Raw genomic sequence first — 16,820 nt, forward strand, 5'->3', positions numbered from 1 at the left:
ACCAACCACCAAACTGCAGCTACTTCTGGGGTGGGCCATTATTACACTTTGATTTTCATAGTTACTGACCACCAGACTAAAATGCAGACAATCATTAATTCAATCAGTTTGAGGGAATTAATTAGCATAGCAGTGATTATGCTGGCAATGACTAACTGTTCATATCTGCTTGGATGACGTGGCAAGATATTTCTTCTGGCTCCCTTTGGAGCTTAGGCCTAAATACCTAACTCAGGTGCCTGGTGTTGATCTCCTGTGGCTCCCACTGACTTCTGAGGGCAGCTGTGTCGCCGAGTCCCAGAACCAGCCTTGGTATTTAAAACGCTGAGACTGCTGCCGAGCACTCCAGGAGATAGGCTGAGGCGTGCAAGTCCACCTGCACCGCAGGCAGCATCATGCCAGTGTCTGAGCAAGTTATCTCTGTGCCCCTCCCGTCAGCCTCCGGCAGGTTCTGAACATGGTTTGCGTCTCCATTGCTACTGCACTGCACATTGAGTTACCGTGGCAGGGATAAGTGTGGGGGTTTGTCAGGGTCTGTGGTATCACTCCCAGGCACAATGATTTACTGTGGCAGGAGTAAGCATGGGCCAGGATGTACCAGGCCACGGATGTCCAGTAGTAACAGGCAGGTATTAATGCCATTGTGCATGGCACTGGTGACACTGCATCTGGAATCAGATGCACAGTTCTGTTCAGCCACATTCGAGGCAGGCGAATTCAGACTGGAGCAAGTGCAAAGAAGGACTGCTCGGAGCATCAGGGGAATGGAGGGCTGTTCTGATGAGAGGAGTCTCAAAGCGCTTGGCTTGCTCAGCCTAGTGAAATGAAGGCCATGCTCCTGTACCTCGTCCTGGAGCATGGCAGTGGGACGTACCCATCAGAGGGAGTCATGGCTGCATGGCAGGGGTGTGAGCCCACGCAGGCCCTGATGTGGAGCCTGTGTGCAGCGGGAGCCAGTGAGACAAGCTCTGGGCGGATGGCAGCTTGTGACACAGAGAAAGTGGGTTACTGATGGTTCAACCAGCTGGGGGTTTGTCAGGGTCTGTGGGATCACTCCGAGGCACAATGAGTTACCGTGGCAGGGGAAGCATGTGGCTCCTTCTGGCTGAGGACAGAAGGGCTGGGAGGCTGAGGATCATGCTGACAGTCAGAGGAGAGTGTGAGGTTATGGAGATGGCAAGGTCACCCTGGCACCTCCCTGCCCTAGCAGCCAGGTTTTGCCCAAGTTCATCAGCAGCCGGCTGTATTTCATCCAGGTGCTACTGGGTGATGGGGCTGTTTGAGATGCAGAGCTGGGTGTCATCCGCTTACTGCCGGCCATGAGTCAGTGGGGACCCATGATTGCCGCTGCTGGCTCGCTGCGAATGCTGACTAGGACAAGGGAGAGGACGGAGCCTGTGGCAGCCTGGATTTCTGTATGGGGTTCCCAGACTTGGGTTGAGTGAACGGGCTGAGTTCTGGGATGTAGGAGCGGGTGCCATGTGCTTGCAGCTGTTTCTCCCCTGAGGTGGTTGATCCTCCCCGTGAAATAGACTGTTAGTTACTCCTGGACAGGGGCAGGCCGGGTTTGTAAAGCAATTTGCTCTCTGCAGGATTCCGGAGGGACAGGACTTGGTGATTGCTTGCTTTTGCTGCGATCTTTCTTGGAATATGCATGGCTGGAATTCCTCATCTGTATCACTTAGCAAACTCACCGCTGAAAATCTCGCCAGTGCCTGGCAGTGCCAACACGTGACCAGGAGCCACACGTGTCCAGTGGTGACTTTCCCATTCACTCGGGTAGTCGGTGCAGGCAGCAGGTTTGATTTGTCTGTGTTGATTGTCTCAGTCAATCAGAGAGGTACAGGCAGCTATAAGGTTAATTGCAGATGATTGACTCCACCATATTGTGATGTTTGATTTCATTGGCTTTCAAATGCTTTCCACTTACTGATTTTCAATACTGTGCTTTTAGCAGTGCAGCCAAATGTCATTTAAAGAAAGGGTCAGCACGGCAGGAAATATTCACTGCAGACACAGGGATTCCCATCCATAGTGATCACGACAAACCCTGACACAGTGCCAATGCAGCCAGGAAATACACATGCTCTTGTGCCACTGCAGTGGTATTAGACACTGACCCTGGGTGAAATTCCCCCTGTGCACAGGGCCAGACCAAGGCTGAGGCTGCCCATTTAACTCCAAAATGTAGCTGACATGGGACTCAGTGGCGCACAGACTCCTCCAAGAGAAGGATTAGCTACTGTGTCCCAGCGAGTCCACAGCCTGCTCCTCCTGCTGAGCGACCAGCGGGGATGGTCCCGTTGCCATTGTTGGTGGTGATGTTACTGTTTGTGTCTGAAATTAAAACGTCTTGATAAAAATGAAACTGTGAAATTGCTGGATGCGAAGAGATGTTTAACCCTTCATTTTCCCCTTCCGGCTGCAGATTATCCCCTCTCCCAGGGGAGGCTCAGCAGCTCTGTGTCATAAACAGAATCATAAGGTTTTATTTGCATCAGCTGGAAGAGGCTGTGGATTTGGAGACTGCAGGAAAATTGCACTTGGGTGATTTCATAGGGAGCTTCCTCTGAAAAAATGTCAATAAGGCATTAACATCCTTCCTTGCCAAGGGCTGCCGTTCGCACATGCTCCCAGCCCGAGAAGGGTTCCAAGAGCACAGGCAATGGTCCCAGATAAAGGCAGCAGGGAAGTGAAATGATAATAACAATAAATACACCCTAGTGCTCCCACTGCACTCTCTGGGCCTGGGTCAAAGCCACTTGAGTCCAGGGAAAGATTTCCATTCACTTCAAAGGGCTCTGGATTGGGCCCTGCATCTTCAGTCTTGCATGAACAGTCACAAATTAGCTGCACCCTGCATTTGTTTATCCGTTTTATTAGATTCTAGTTACAAGTTTCCCCAGATGCCGTCAGCTTGCTGACCTCTCCCCCTGCAGTAGGATCCCCGCCTTTGCCTTTAACTGACTCTGCCCCATGTGGCAGGAGCCCCACCCTCCCCTCTCAATGACCACCCTGTCCTAGAGGACAGGACGCACAGCCCCACTCTCCCATTGTGGATTAACATGGTTCTGGGAGCTGGCTGGAGAGGAGATAGAGAATGAGAGAGCTGCCTCTGCAGGCCCAGACATCGAAGAGGACAGGTGACCTTCACCTCTTGCCCCTAGACAGCTGTGCCCAGCCCTGTTACAGAGGAGGCAAGGCTAAAATATTCAAGCAGCAGTTTGTTCCAGCATTGCTGCGCTGTATGTTCCTTGCCCATTTCCCAGCCAGTCCCCGGGCAGAGGAAGTTACCAAAACACATTCATTTCCTAACATAATCTTAGAATCAGAGGCAGGAAGCACCAGTTACATCATCTGTCCTTCTCCAGGGGACCATGGCAGAACTGTCTCTCCTGGGAGTTACTGGTGTTCTGGCCAGTCTAACTTTGAAAGTCCCAATCGATAAGCTTCCGGGAGGGGAGACGATTCCATATAGAATGGGTTGGCACATCCTGTGCCATCAGGGAGGAGCTGCATCTTCATTGAGAGACACTCTCCGGCTCTGTGATGGTGTCAGGACAGATGGACTAGACCTCCGGAAGTCTGGAATGGTACTTCTTGCACCTTAGTCAGGGGTACAAGAAAAGTTCGATCTCCAGGGTTCTTCATTGCCTTGTTGAGTGGAATATGGTGCTCATTATATCCCTAAGGCCAGGCTGTTAAAAGAATATAATACTGACATTTAAGCACTTGGAAGCAAGCATTTCTCATTGTAGATTGTTCTATGTGTTTCAATGTGGAGAGATAAAACATCACCAAGAATTTGCCTCTCCTCCTCCCTGCCTGCTTTACATTTATACACAAGGAATACGCACAGCACCAAGAGTAGCTTGTCTGAATGTTTCTGCAGGGAGATGAGTACAAAACACTGTGATGAACTAGGAATGTTCTTAATGTTTTCTCTGAATACTGTTTTGGTGCCTCAGTGTCCCCATGGCAGTTCTTAAGTATCTGGCAGAGCAAAGGGCCAGTGCACCTAAATGCCTGGCACTCTGTCTCCTAGCAACTGATGGCCTGGGCCCCTCCCCTGCAAAGGTGCCAGCTGAAGGTGTTGGAGACAAAGGGATCAGGTGACCTCCTGGCCCGGGAAAGGAGCTGAGCAGAGAGGAGGGGCTGGGAGGGGTGATTAGTCTGGAGCTGGCCGGGGTCGATGAGTGAAGTGCAGACGTGGGGTTCTGGCTCACTGCACCCCAGAATGGACCCGGCTGAGGGGTCCGGTTCGCTGTATCTACCAGCTCTGTGTTAGACCCTGTTCCTGTCATTGAATAAACCTCTGTGTTACTGGCTGGCTGAGTCACGTCTGACTGCAAAGTGGGGGTGCAGGACCTGGTGGCTTCCCCAGGACCCCGCTGGGGCGGGCTCGCTGTGGGAAGCACACGGAGGGGCAGAGGATGCTGAATGCTCCAAGGAGAGACCCAGGAGGTGAAGACGTGTGAGCTTCTTGCCCTGAACAAGTCTGCTCCAAGGGAGAGGAGGCTCCCCAAAGTCCTGCCTGGCTTGGTGGGGAGCAGTTCCAGAGCATCGCCCGGTGACTCCGTGACAACTGGTGGCAGCAGCAGGATGTACTGCACCCCGTGAATGGCGCTGCTTGCAGTAAGTGACTGGGGAGCAGTAAAACAAAGGAGGGATACCGAGGACCAGGTGTGCTGAAGGCTCAGAGAGGGATGGTTTCAGGGGGCAGTTAACCTCTGGGAGTGTGTGATCAGCGAGAAGGACTGTTGGAGTAACGGGGTCCCCCTGAGGACTGCAGGGAGCAGTCTCAGGGGCGGAGGAGCTTGCCGCTAGACCCTGGGTGAGAGAAGGATTTTGCAGTAGCAGGGTTCCTCTGAGGATTGCAGGAGCAGTCCCAGGGGCGGAGGAGTCTGCAGCTCGACCCTGGCAAAGAGGTGGTGATCACGAGGAGGGCTGGCACACCAGGGGTTCTTCCTGGAAACCATGGGGAAGCCAAGAGCACACAGGCCTGTGAGTCCAGAGCCACTTGGGAACGGTGAAGTGATGGCCTATCACCATCTCCTTAAGAAGGACATTGTGATCCTGTTCACAAAGAGAGGGTTACGCATGGGGAAATTCACCAAGGCACAGTTAATCGTGCAGTTGGAGGAGAAGCACCGCTCTGAGGAGCAGATTCCTGGCCCAGATGGGGCTGCAAGAGGATCTGAGAGCAGCTGGAGCATCAGCCAGGCATCCCTGGGAGTCTGGTCCCCAATCAGACGAGGGTCTTCACGATCGGGTTCCCTATCAGGGGATCGGAGACAGATGGGATGGAAGCAGAGCCCAAGAGAGCGAGAGGACCGTGAGAGAGAGCAAGAGCCCGAGGAAAAGCTGTAGGAGAAGCAGCAGCAGCATGGACTGGTGATGGTGGAGCGGAGAGATATAGAGGGCTGCCCAGGAGTCAGTGGGGAAACACGTCTGAGGGGCCGAGACCCTGGGACAGAGAGAACTGTGGTGGTGCAACCCCAGATGCTGAGGGGCTGTGGGACCTGGGTGAAGTTCCCTGGGGTGAAGCCCCTCGCCCTGCCTATGGCCCAGATCCCTGTGCAGACCCAGGAGGGGTCGGGCTGGCTGGTAGTTGGGGTTCTCCAGGATATCGGCTGGGAGGCCCTGTTGGGGGGTGACTGTCTTCCCATGGGACAGGATCCAGGCCCCGCTCCTGTAACGGCCGAGGGTTTGAATTCAAATCCAGGGAACCAATTGGCTAGGATGGAAATGGTCAGTGAAAATGCAAATGACCTGGCTGGCAGTGGGGAGGGGCTGCTGGGCTCAGGATACCTGCCTACCTATAACCAGCCCCCTGGGGCTGAGTGGGAGGGAGAGATGCTCCCTGCCCCCCTGCACACCGGAGAGGGGGCTCATGCTGGCTCTGATGCTGGGACCAGTGCAGAGAGCTCGCTGCCTGCCCCCACTGGGACAGCAAGGGCAGGGCTGAGCATGGGGGGAGCTGAGACCCCAGCTGAGTGGGGGGACACCCAGGCATGGCAGGTCGGCTGCCAAACAGGTTTGCCTGGTCCAGACGTGCTGCTGGGAAGTGATTACACAGCAGGGAGGGAGCTACCAGGGACAGGGCTCAGAGGGGCTGTGACCCCAGGCCCAGCCAGCGAGAGGGAGCAGGTCCCACTCCCTGCCCCAGCCGCTGAATCCCAGACCGAGCTGCAGAGGGATCCCTCCTTGGAGAAGCTGAGGGAACTTGCTGGCCACAGTGCTGCAAACCCCCTTGAGGAAGGCTGCAGGGACAGAGTCCTGCAGGAGAAGGGATTCCTGTACCGGGAATGGTCTCCCCAAGGGGAAGTAGAACTGGGGGGAATCGGGAGGCAGCTGGTGGTGCCCCAGGAATCCACAGGGTTCTTCCCTTTCGAGCTGCTGGATGGGAGGAGAGTGAGGGGACCCCTGGACCTGAAAAGGGAGGATTGGATGGAGAAGGGGGAAGACCCCCTGGGGGATCTCTTCCCTGAGGTGGGAGCCAATCTCCCCATCAGGTGTTCCCCATTCAGAGTCACTGGGAAAGCAGCCCAGAAACTGGAGAGAGAGGTCAAGGACCTGCTGGCTTTAGATGGGATCCAGCCGTTTTACAGCCCATGGGCCTCACCCGTGGGGCTGATCCCCAAGGGAGATAGGATGATCTGGTTTTATGGGGGCTATCAGAAGCTTAAAGCCATCACAGCGTCCGATGCCGACCCCATGCCTAGGCCTGGGGAGATTCTAGACAAGCTGAGCGGGATGGAGAACTTGGCCCTGGCAGACACTGATAACATGTGCACCTTTAGCCAGACCTGGGAGGAACAGGTGTCCCAGGTGAAGAGGGGGCTGGGCTGCCTCAAGGAGGTGGGACTGACGGTAAAAGCTGAAGAGTGTAAAGGGGGACAGCAGAGGTGTTTTATCTGGGCCACAAGGTGTGGAGCGGCGGCCCAAGCCCAAAGCTGGCCAAGGCCAAGTTGAGGGCTCTTAACCAAGGGAGCCCAAATCACAGACCAGAGGGCTGAGAAAAGACCCAATCCCAGCTTGAAACCCAGAGGTACGGGGGTGGCAAAGGGTGTGGGCTGCATAAACCTTCCCACATGCGGCCTGCAAGTGCCATCAAGCACACCCGACCTAAGGGAGGGCGTGAGACTGGACTGTCCTGGTGTAACTCACACCAAGGAATGGGAGAGATGCTGGGGCATCCATAGGAACGTTGGTGGGTTCGAACTTCCCCTGGTCACTGGCTGAAGTGACCTCGCTCAGTTCGGTCTCGAAGGGGGGAGAGATGTGATGAACTAGGAATGTTCTTAATGTTTTCTCTGAATACTGTGTTGGTGCCTCAGTGTCCCCATGGCAGTTCTTAAGTATCTGGCAGAGCAAAGGGCCAGTGCACCTAAATGCCTGACACTCTGTCTCCTAGCAACTGATGGCCTGGGCCCCTCCTCTGCAAAGGTGCCAACTAAAGGTGCTGGAGACAAGAGATCAGGTGACCTCCTGGCCCAGGAAAGGGGCTGAGCAGAGAGGAGGGGCTGGGGGGGTTAGTCTGGAGCTGGCTGGGGATGAGGAGTGAAGTGCAGATGTGAGGGATCTGGCTCACTGACCCCCAGAATGGACCCAGCCGAGGGGTCCGGTTCGCTGTATCTACAAGCTCTGTTTTAGACCCTGTTCCTGTCATCGAATAAACCTCTGTGTTACTGGCTGGCTGAGAGTCACGTCTGACTGCAAAGTGGGGGTGCAGGACCCGGTGGCTTCCCCAGGACCCCGCTGGGGTGGACTCGCTGTGGGAAGCGCACGGAGGGGCAGAGGATGCTGAATGCTCCAAGGAGAGACCCAGGAGGTGAAGCCGTGTGAGCTTCTTGCCCTGAACAAGTCTGCTCCAAGGGAGAGGAGGCTCCCCAAAGTCCTGACTGGCTTGGTGGGGAGCAGCTCCGGAGCATCGCCCGGTGACTCCGTGACAAACACATCAGCTCTGAGGGGGTGGGAGTGACAGAGACGCAGAGCAGCTGGAATACAGGTAAGGCGCTGGTTTCTCTTTTCATGGCTCCTGTCTCCTCCCAGCTCTTTTTCCCTTATTTTTCAGGAACTATTTTTGCCTTCACATGGTGGTCCTGTGCTGAATATTGATGAGATACAATGTACACAGGCCAAAGGAGGCCTGTTCTGGTAACACACACACACACACACACACTTTTATGCATGTTACAAAAAAACAAACCAACCTCACAGCTGGTTTGCCTGAGGTGTTTTGTAACCAGTCTTGGGTACCAGGACGGGAATGCCAGTCGTAGCTCCCTACTTCACATGCATGTTGCTACATATCACTCCAGTTTGTGAAGTGCTGGGTACCTCATGTTGGGAAGTACCTTAATTTTTGCGGAGTGCAGTGTTTATATCTATCAGATTTACAACCGCTACAACATCAATGAGAAACTACCTGCTGGTGTCTGCTTAATATTACACAGTCATTTTGGGAATTTGTCTTTCTTGGTTATGTTCAGTTACATGCCTGTAGCAGCTGGTGATGACATTCTGATCTTTGAAACAACATTCGAAGGACATACAAGAATGTTCTAGGAAGTTTGCAGACAAACCAGATTACATGAGGACAGGTGCATTCTTCTGAAATCTCACCCGAAATTGGTTGCACATATTTTCATACCAAGGGAGTCTGCACAAATCCATAAAGGTCAAAGCCATGAACCAAATGCCTTGAGTGAGCAATGCTGCAGATCTCCTGACACTTATAACTGGCCAGACAGATATGGACACAGTCCTTCTTGCTCTGGTTTCAACATGCATTTTCCCTCTCTAGTTACTCTAATTTAAGCACCTGTAAAATATATCAAGAAGTTTGTGTGGACAGAAGCACATTCTGAGCCATCTGAAGCCATCCAATCCAGTCCCAGTGAACACTCCACTATGTTGTATTGTCTCCTTGTACTCTTGGTCTGTATCCATCTGTTGTCTCTTTGGGACAGGGATCATCTTTTTGTTCTGTGTTTGCACAGTGCCTGGCACCATGGGGTCTTGGTCCATGATGGGGCTCCTAGGCACTGTGGTAATACAAATCCTATATAAAAAGAGTAATGATTTGCAGTTGACTTGAGGCTCTCTGGACGCCAGGTTATGCTGATCAGCATAATGAAGCAGCCCTTTCAAGTCAAAACCAATTGGACACTGGAGGCAGATGCTTTCTGGTGGGAGGAGATGTGTTGGTGGCAGTGTGTGGTTGTGAACACTTTTGTCTGTACGTGTATGATACCTCATTTGCTGTTCTAACTGCTCCTGTAATGGGGCGGATGACTGACCCCTGCGGCGCCTCCTGTCGATTGTCCTGGGAATTAGTTCTTCCACCCAGGCTGGTGTCCCGCTTCCCGCTGGGTCCCGAGTCCCTCTTGGACCCCGGTGCCCCTTTCAGACCGGGGTGCTGCCCCTTCAGTACCCCCCAGTCTCACGGGGTCTCCCCTCCCTGGGAAGCCCCCCCCCACATCCCCACCTTGCCTCAGTCATAGGCTACTGCCAGTCACCAGCTAGCCTGGGGCAGACTGCAGTGTACGCCACTCGTCACCAGCAAGGGGGGGTTGGGCTTGCTGCCCCTGTCTAGCCTTGGGCTGTCCCCTGCAACCCCACTATCTGTTTGGCCTTATACTAGGCCACAACCTGGGGGTTTCCAGGCAGGAGCTCTCCAGCTCCCTGGGCCTTCCCCTAGCCTCGATCCCCTCCTGGTACATTCTTTAGCTCCCCAGCAGCCAGGCCCGTCTTCCTCCACAGCCTTTATAGGGGCAGCTGGATTCTGACTGGGGCGTGGCCCCCATCTGAGGCTGCTTCCCCCAATCAGTCCAGCTTTCCCCCTGCCGCAGCCCTCTCCCAGGGCTGTTTTTAACCCTTTCAGGCCAGGAGTGGGTAACCACCCTGCTACAGCTCCCTATATACAGGTAAGCCCCTGCAGCCAACAGCAAGTGCTGAACATTCAGCAACAAGCACATTCTTTTGATGCAGCACACAGAACTGGGAAAAGTAACATGCATCTCAAGACATCTCAGAGCACTAAAACAACAACATCTCTCAACGTGTCAATTATATTGTCATCAGTAAGGAGAATGGGAAGATGCATCATTAATAGATCTTGTATTGGCTGCTCTCGGATAATGCATATGGGAAATGACACATCTTCCTTCAAGAGAACCCAGCACTGCTAGTAATTTAAATTATTCCCTCCTCTTGACTGCTCTGAATTTCACCGGGGGCAGACCTTTCACCTGGCTTCATTAGGAGCCTCTGAACTTCTAAAGTCTTCTCTAGTCTTGACTAATGTAAATAATGTTGTGTCATCTACACATTTTGCCATCAGCCTGTTCTCCCAGCTTTTCCTGATCATCCATGTGTATATTAAACAACAGCTGTTCCCACACAGAGACTTGTGGCACCCTCACTAATAACCTTTTGTCATGTTAAAAATGGATCAGTTGTTTCTACTGTTTGTTTTCTACTTCATCATTTCAGGCTAGAACTCTAAGAGCTGCATGCAATGACTAATACACACCCCTGCCTGTGGTATTTCCAAGATGTTGTGACATTGCCAGCAGCTCCTCTGTCTGAGCCACCCCAACAGAGAAAAATCCCAAAGTGTGACAGACAGCAGACGACCAAGGCAAAGCTGGATGCTGACTTACATCTCAAAGAAGGTGACCAACTACATGAATAGCAACCGGTATCTCCTGGCCAACCGCCAGCTTGATCCCAGACCATGGGCTATGGGCATAATCTCAGCACTGAGATTGATGGCTATTAAATCACTCAGAACACGTTGTTCTTCGAGAGACCTTTGCCCTGTCCCTTAGTGGCCATTTTTATGCTTGCGCTGTAGTCAAAGAGCACCTGTCTGCCATGTGACCACAGACAATGGTCTGCCTACTGGAATCTCAGCGAGGGACTTACCCTTGGTGAACAGTCTGGCCTCTGGAGAGATTAGCTGAAGAAGCTTGAGAGACTGGAATATCATGACGGCCCTTCATGGATTTTAAGGACAGAAGGGCCCGTTATGATCCTCTAGTCTGGCCTTCTGCGTAACACAGGCCAGAGAATGTCACCAAGTGGTTCCTGTGTCCAGCCCCGCTTCATGGCTGAGCTAGAGCAGACCTCTTGGAAAGATGGTTAATACTGACTTCAAGTGGTGGAGAATCCACGTTATCTCTTCCAGTGCTGCTAAGCGGGAGGGGGATCCATGCTGGGCAGGAGGGCAGTTTGGGAATGGAAAAGGTTGAGAACCACAGGTGGAGTGGAGTTGAAATGGTTTTGTCCATGTTTGTGATCTTTTCTTCTAAGTGTCTGTGAGGTGAATTTTGAAGAGCAGATAAAGTCCCACAGTGCAGCTGGTGCAGACACGCCCGTAATATGCTAACATATGTTATAAGTTATTCTGTGCAAGGAAGAGGGGTGACATGGTGTTTGCGAAAGGGTTAATGAATGGCGATAGGGCTCAATTTTTAAAATGTAGGTGCACATCTTGGCACACGTCAGTTACATATTTATGGGTCAGATGGGTACTTGGATGCACACATTGCTCATTAGGAGTCTAATTGGCTAGCTGCATGCACAAACACACAGTTCATGAATGCTCACCAGGTAGCTGTGCATATAACTTGGGCAGATGCACTCATATACATGCAATTGATTACACTTGCTTAAATCTGAACAGTATGTTTTGTCTTCAGGAGAGCTCTGATCCTGGGTCATCATGTGACCTGCAGTCACTGTTTGAGGAGGCCTTTCCTACTGGGAATCACACAGACAAGATGAGACCAAACCTGCTCATATGAGCATGTGCAAGCTGCAAGTTTCCCACATGCCTCTTTTTGTGATTAATATGTAATATTCAACATATGGTAGTAGAAAGGGGGAAACACCTGCACAGGCACTGGTGACCTCTGTTTCCACCCAGGGAGTCAGCAGTGGGGGTTTATGCACCATTTCTATGCTCACTGAGTGAGAGCTTTCCCTTCCTGAGCTGTTAATGGAAGTAACCAACCCTGACTATTTCTCTGCTGTGTCTAATTGGCACTTTCAACTGTAAGTAAAGTGATCTACTACTCAGTTTGATCTCAGTTCAGTTCTTTGATCTCACAGTTGTTCTCAGGTGGATATAGTGACAGCACAATTAATTAATTACTGGTTTATAATCATGCAGCCTTAGCCTTCTCTGGTGCACTCCTGGAATTTTATCCTTTTCACATTTCCAAGGGTGTTGTTAATACTATTACCAGTCAATAATAACTGCCAGGAATCCCGTCCCCATGCGTTTGACAGAGCAATCGCCCCATGAGCCCATGGCACAGCCTAGTGACTAGTCACAGCTTCCAGCCGGGGTTCCCAGTGCCAGATGTGCGGCTCTACTGGGACACCAGGTGCCAATGGGGGGCAGCAGAGACAGCTGTGGATCAGCGTTTCCCAGGGCTATTCTATTACGTATTTCTTAGATACCAACTCTACGCTCTGCGCTGTACCAGGCACACGGTAAAGCGCACAGTGAAAGATAGGCGCAGAGATGAGAGGATGCACTGGGAGAACACTTGGTGGAAAAGCCAAGAATAGCCAAGAATAGCCAGAACTAGGACTTTCCCAAGTGAGAAAAGTCAATGATAATGGAAGGGCCATTAAACATCCTGTGTGAGGGCCTGAGCTGATCTCTAGCTCCTGGAGAGCAGGACGAGACCCAGTGTGGGAGGAAGATTATCCGATATCTGCTGCCGTGGGGTCTACAGACCTTCCCCCAAACCATATGGCGCTGGCCACCCTATAAGGCACCCACGCTGGTTCTGACTCTACAGTTTAGTGTGTAGTTTGTCCTGGAGGCAAGAGGAATTTACTGCATGAAAAGTAAAGTCTTCAGACGAGATCCAGCCAATCACAGGACGGGTGAGCAAGGTGACAGGTGAGGGAGGAGATGGATCAGTCAGGGCCGATGAGAGGGGGGAGAAGCAGATACAAATTACCGGGGCTCGGTGGTCCGGAAGGGGGCCATGCACCCGGCTTCCCCGGCTTCAGCGGCCCTGTTTAGCTGGTCCGCCCTTGCTGGGGGGCCTGAAATTTTTTTTTCATCAGGGCCCGAACCCACTCTTGGCAGCCCTGGGGTCAGTACATGGGAAGAGACAGGCCATCATGTCAGAAAAGACGAGGAGCTATGGGAATTAACTGCCAGCAATGTGAACAGACCTGCAACCATGGAAGGAAAGAACTTCCTCATGTCCAGAGACGAAGAACTAGCACATGGTCTGTCTTTGGAGGGCTGATGAGGCAAAGCAAGGTGGAAAGAGAAGGACCCTGAGGCTTTCTTAGTCATACAAGCATGGGCTAACTCCCACTGAGGCTAGAGGGGAGAGTAATTGGGTTCATTGTGGGTGCAGTCCTGGCACAGGAGCTAAGAGGCCTTTCCCCAAGAGCATGTCCCCAGCTGGGACAGAACTGATCCCAGGCTTGTTTCTAAGCTGGTTTGAAGAATCTCTCCCAGTGTCCCATGACTCAGACAGACAGAGAGGAGATGCCCACGCCAAGCACTGCCTGCTCCCCTCAGCTCAATAAACAGAGCAAACCACCTAGGACAGGCAAGCAATGAAGGGTGCAACCCCAGGACCAGGGACTTAAAAAGGGCAGAGCTTTTGCAGGGCCCAGGGAAATGGCTTTTCAGACTGGACCCAGAATCCACTCAGGGCCAGTTCTGCTGCCTGAGCTCACGCTGTGCAGCGCGTACAGCCACTGGCTGCAGTGGAGTCAGAGTGGCTGTTTGCAGGAAAAGGTGCCACCACGTGTGCCCTCCTGCACAACACAGGCCATAGCACCCCTCCCCCCAGTCACTCCTAGAGCAGATCTGTTAGAAGAATTCTAACCTTGACTGAAAAATCATCAGTGATGGAGAATCTACCACAACCCTTGGGAAATTGTTCCAAGGATTAAACACACTGAAGTAAAAAATTAACCCCTTTTTTCCAGTCTGACTTTGTCCTTAGCTTCATCTTGTGGCTGTTGGCTCACACTATTCGTTTCTCTGCTGGAGCGACGAGCCTCTGATTAAATATGCAGTCAATGCCCATGGAGGTACTCGCAGACTGGAATCAAGTCACCCCTTAACTTTGCTTTGTGACGCTAAGTAGATGGAGCTCCTTGAGTCTGTCACTATGAGGCAGGTTTTCTAATCCGTTAATCATTCTCGTGGCTCTTCTCTGAGCCCTCTCCAATTTCTCTTGAATTGTGGGCACCCGAACTGGACACAGGATTCCAGCAGCAGTTGCGCCAGTGCCAGACACGGAGGTAAAATAACGTCTCTGCTCCTGCTTGAGATTCCCCTGTTCATGCCACCTAGGACTGCATGGGCCCTTTAGGCCACTGCATCACAGTGGGCGTTTTGAAGGGGCACCCAAGAATGTGGAGACTCAACAGAGCGAGTCACGATCCCTTGGAACCTGGCCAGAGAGAATGGCACTATCAGACTCTATATTCCAGCACATCACTGAGCTGTGACAGGCTTGTTCTGTGCAAGAGGCCGCAAGTGTCAATGGACAAAAGCTTCCTACCTAAATAGGTTGCCTCACTATGTACAAGAAAAATATTTTAGTATCGGTTTGAAGGGTATTTGCATTTTTATGGATAAATTCAAGAAAAAAGGTGCCACACAATCCCAATTTGCATCCCTTATTTCCATAGAAACTACAGGAGCCTTGATTGCTTTTATGTGCTTTTGATGAAAATTGAGTGGGTATCTTCATCCTACCATAAAGTGGGAAGAAAAATTGGCATTTGTAATAATTTCTAATGATTCAAAGACGTCTGCTGCAAAATAGCTTGTCTGCATTTTATTTACTAACTCTTGTGTTTAAAAAAAAACCCCACAGCCACCTTTATAGAAAACTTGTTGCAAGCCTCTGTGAACCCACTGCAGATTAACATCCGTTTGTGCTGACCAAGGGTCGTTTACCAGTACATGATTGATGCTTGTGAAATTGAGGTCACTCAGCCCCTAATCAAAGTGCAGACACTAGCAGAGGGCAATAAAGAATGTATATATCGTCATCTAGACACAGGCTTTTACATTGTGGTAGGAGCACAGTGAATTGCGTAGTGCTGCAGACAGCTTTACTGTCGGGTGCAGATACTAAAAGAATTAGGGAATTCAGTCCATCATCACAGCTCCCGGTGATTAATGTAAGAGTGTCAAAGCTAATTGTACGGATTCTGAATTCTAAGATGGCACCTGACACGGAAGCTGGGCCAGAGGGTGATTTATTAGGGTGGTTGCTGAAATTCCCACCACTGAACTTAGCTGCTACCGTAATTCTCAGTCGGATGCACCCGGGAGATTTGCAGCGGGAGGGTAGAGTCATGCTGAGCGCTTGCCCTGTGGCACATCACTCTGCTGCCACCATTGTAATGAGAGAGACAAGATGGGGGAGGTGATCTTTTACTGGACCAACTGCTGTCGGTGAGAGAGATGAGCTTTTGAACTACACACAGCTCTTCTCGCGATCTTCTCCTTGAACATCCCTGGACCAACGCAGCTACGACAACACTGCACACTGTTATAATGGGCAGGATTTGCTTTGCTAATCTCTTATGCGCAGGCCTCATTGTTAATAATTAGAGGCCCATGTTAGCATGTGAGAGTGTGTGCTGTGTGTGTACGAGCAGTACGCCGGTGCAATATGCTCAGCATGGCAGTCTGTTCAGCCTGCATCATGTACATCTGTGCAGTGTGCTCAGCATGGCAGTCTGTGCAGTGTGCACCATGTGTGTGTGAGCAGTGTGCCTGTACAGTGTGCTCAGCATGGCAGTCTGTTCAGCCTGCGTCATGTACATCTGTGCAGTGTGCTCAGCATGGCAGTCTGGGCACCGCATTTCAAGAAAGATGTGGAGAAATTGGAGAGGGTCCAGAGAAGAGCAACAAGAATGATTAAAGGTCTTGAGAACATGACCTGTGAAGGAAGGCTGAAGGAATTGGGTTTGTTTAGTTTGGAAAAGAGAAGACTGAGAGGGGACATGATAGCAGTTTTCAGGTATCTAAAAGGGTGTCATCAGGAGGAGGGAGAAAACTTGTTCACCTTAGCCTCCAATGATAGAACAAGAAGCAATGGGCTTAAACTGCAGCAAGGGAGATTTAGGTTGGACATTAGGAAAAAGTTCCTAACTGTCAGGGTAGTTAAACACTGGAATAGATTGCCTAGGGAAGTTGTGGAATCTCCATCTCTGGAGATATTTAAGAGTAGGTTAGATAAATGTCTATTAGGGATGGTCTAGACAGTATTTGGTCCTGCCATGAGGGCAGGGGACTGGACTCGATGACCTCTCGATGTCCCTTCCAGTCCTGGAGTCTATGAGTCTATGTGTGTGCGAGCAGTGTGCCTGTACAGTGTGCTCAGCATGGCCATCTGTTCAGCCTGCATCATGTACATCTGTGCAGTGTGCTCAGCATGGCAGTCTGTGCAATGTGCACCATGTGTGTGCGAGCAGTGTGCCTGTACAGTCTGCTCAGCATGGCAGTCTGTGCAGTTTGTGTGCCAGCAGTACGTCTGTGCAGTGTGCACTGTGTGTGTGCAAGCAGTGTGCCTGTGCAGTGTATTCTGCACAGTTGTCTGTGCAGGGTGCACTGTGTGTGTGGGTCAGCAGTACGTCTGTGCAGTGTGCCCTGTGTGTGTGAGCAGTGTGCCTGTGCAATGTGTTCAGCACAGTCATCTGTGCAGTGTGCACTGTGTGTGGGCGAGCAGTGTACCTGTGCAGTGTGTGTGCAAGCAGTGTGCCTGTGCAGTGTGTTCTGCATAGTTGTCTGTGCAGTGTGC

General features: G+C 51.6%; 1 long non-coding RNA gene across 1 annotated transcript in view; it reads right to left on the minus strand.

The window, feature by feature from the left end:
* The window catches only part of LOC127058510 (uncharacterized), a 254,531-nt gene extending 246,620 nt beyond the window's left edge, over positions 1 to 7,911 (minus strand). The window contains exons 1-2 of the long non-coding RNA XR_007776393.1: positions 7,739 to 7,911; positions 4,314 to 4,368 (exon numbers count right to left, since the gene is read on the minus strand). This is a non-coding gene — a long non-coding RNA (uncharacterized LOC127058510). The remainder of the gene's footprint in view (positions 1 to 4,313; positions 4,369 to 7,738) is intronic.
* Between the last annotated feature and the right edge of the window lie 8,909 nt (positions 7,912 to 16,820).

This window comes from Gopherus flavomarginatus, chromosome 9 (assembly GCF_025201925.1).
Source record: "Gopherus flavomarginatus isolate rGopFla2 chromosome 9, rGopFla2.mat.asm, whole genome shotgun sequence".
Classification (NCBI taxonomy): Eukaryota; Metazoa; Chordata; order Testudines; family Testudinidae; genus Gopherus; species Gopherus flavomarginatus.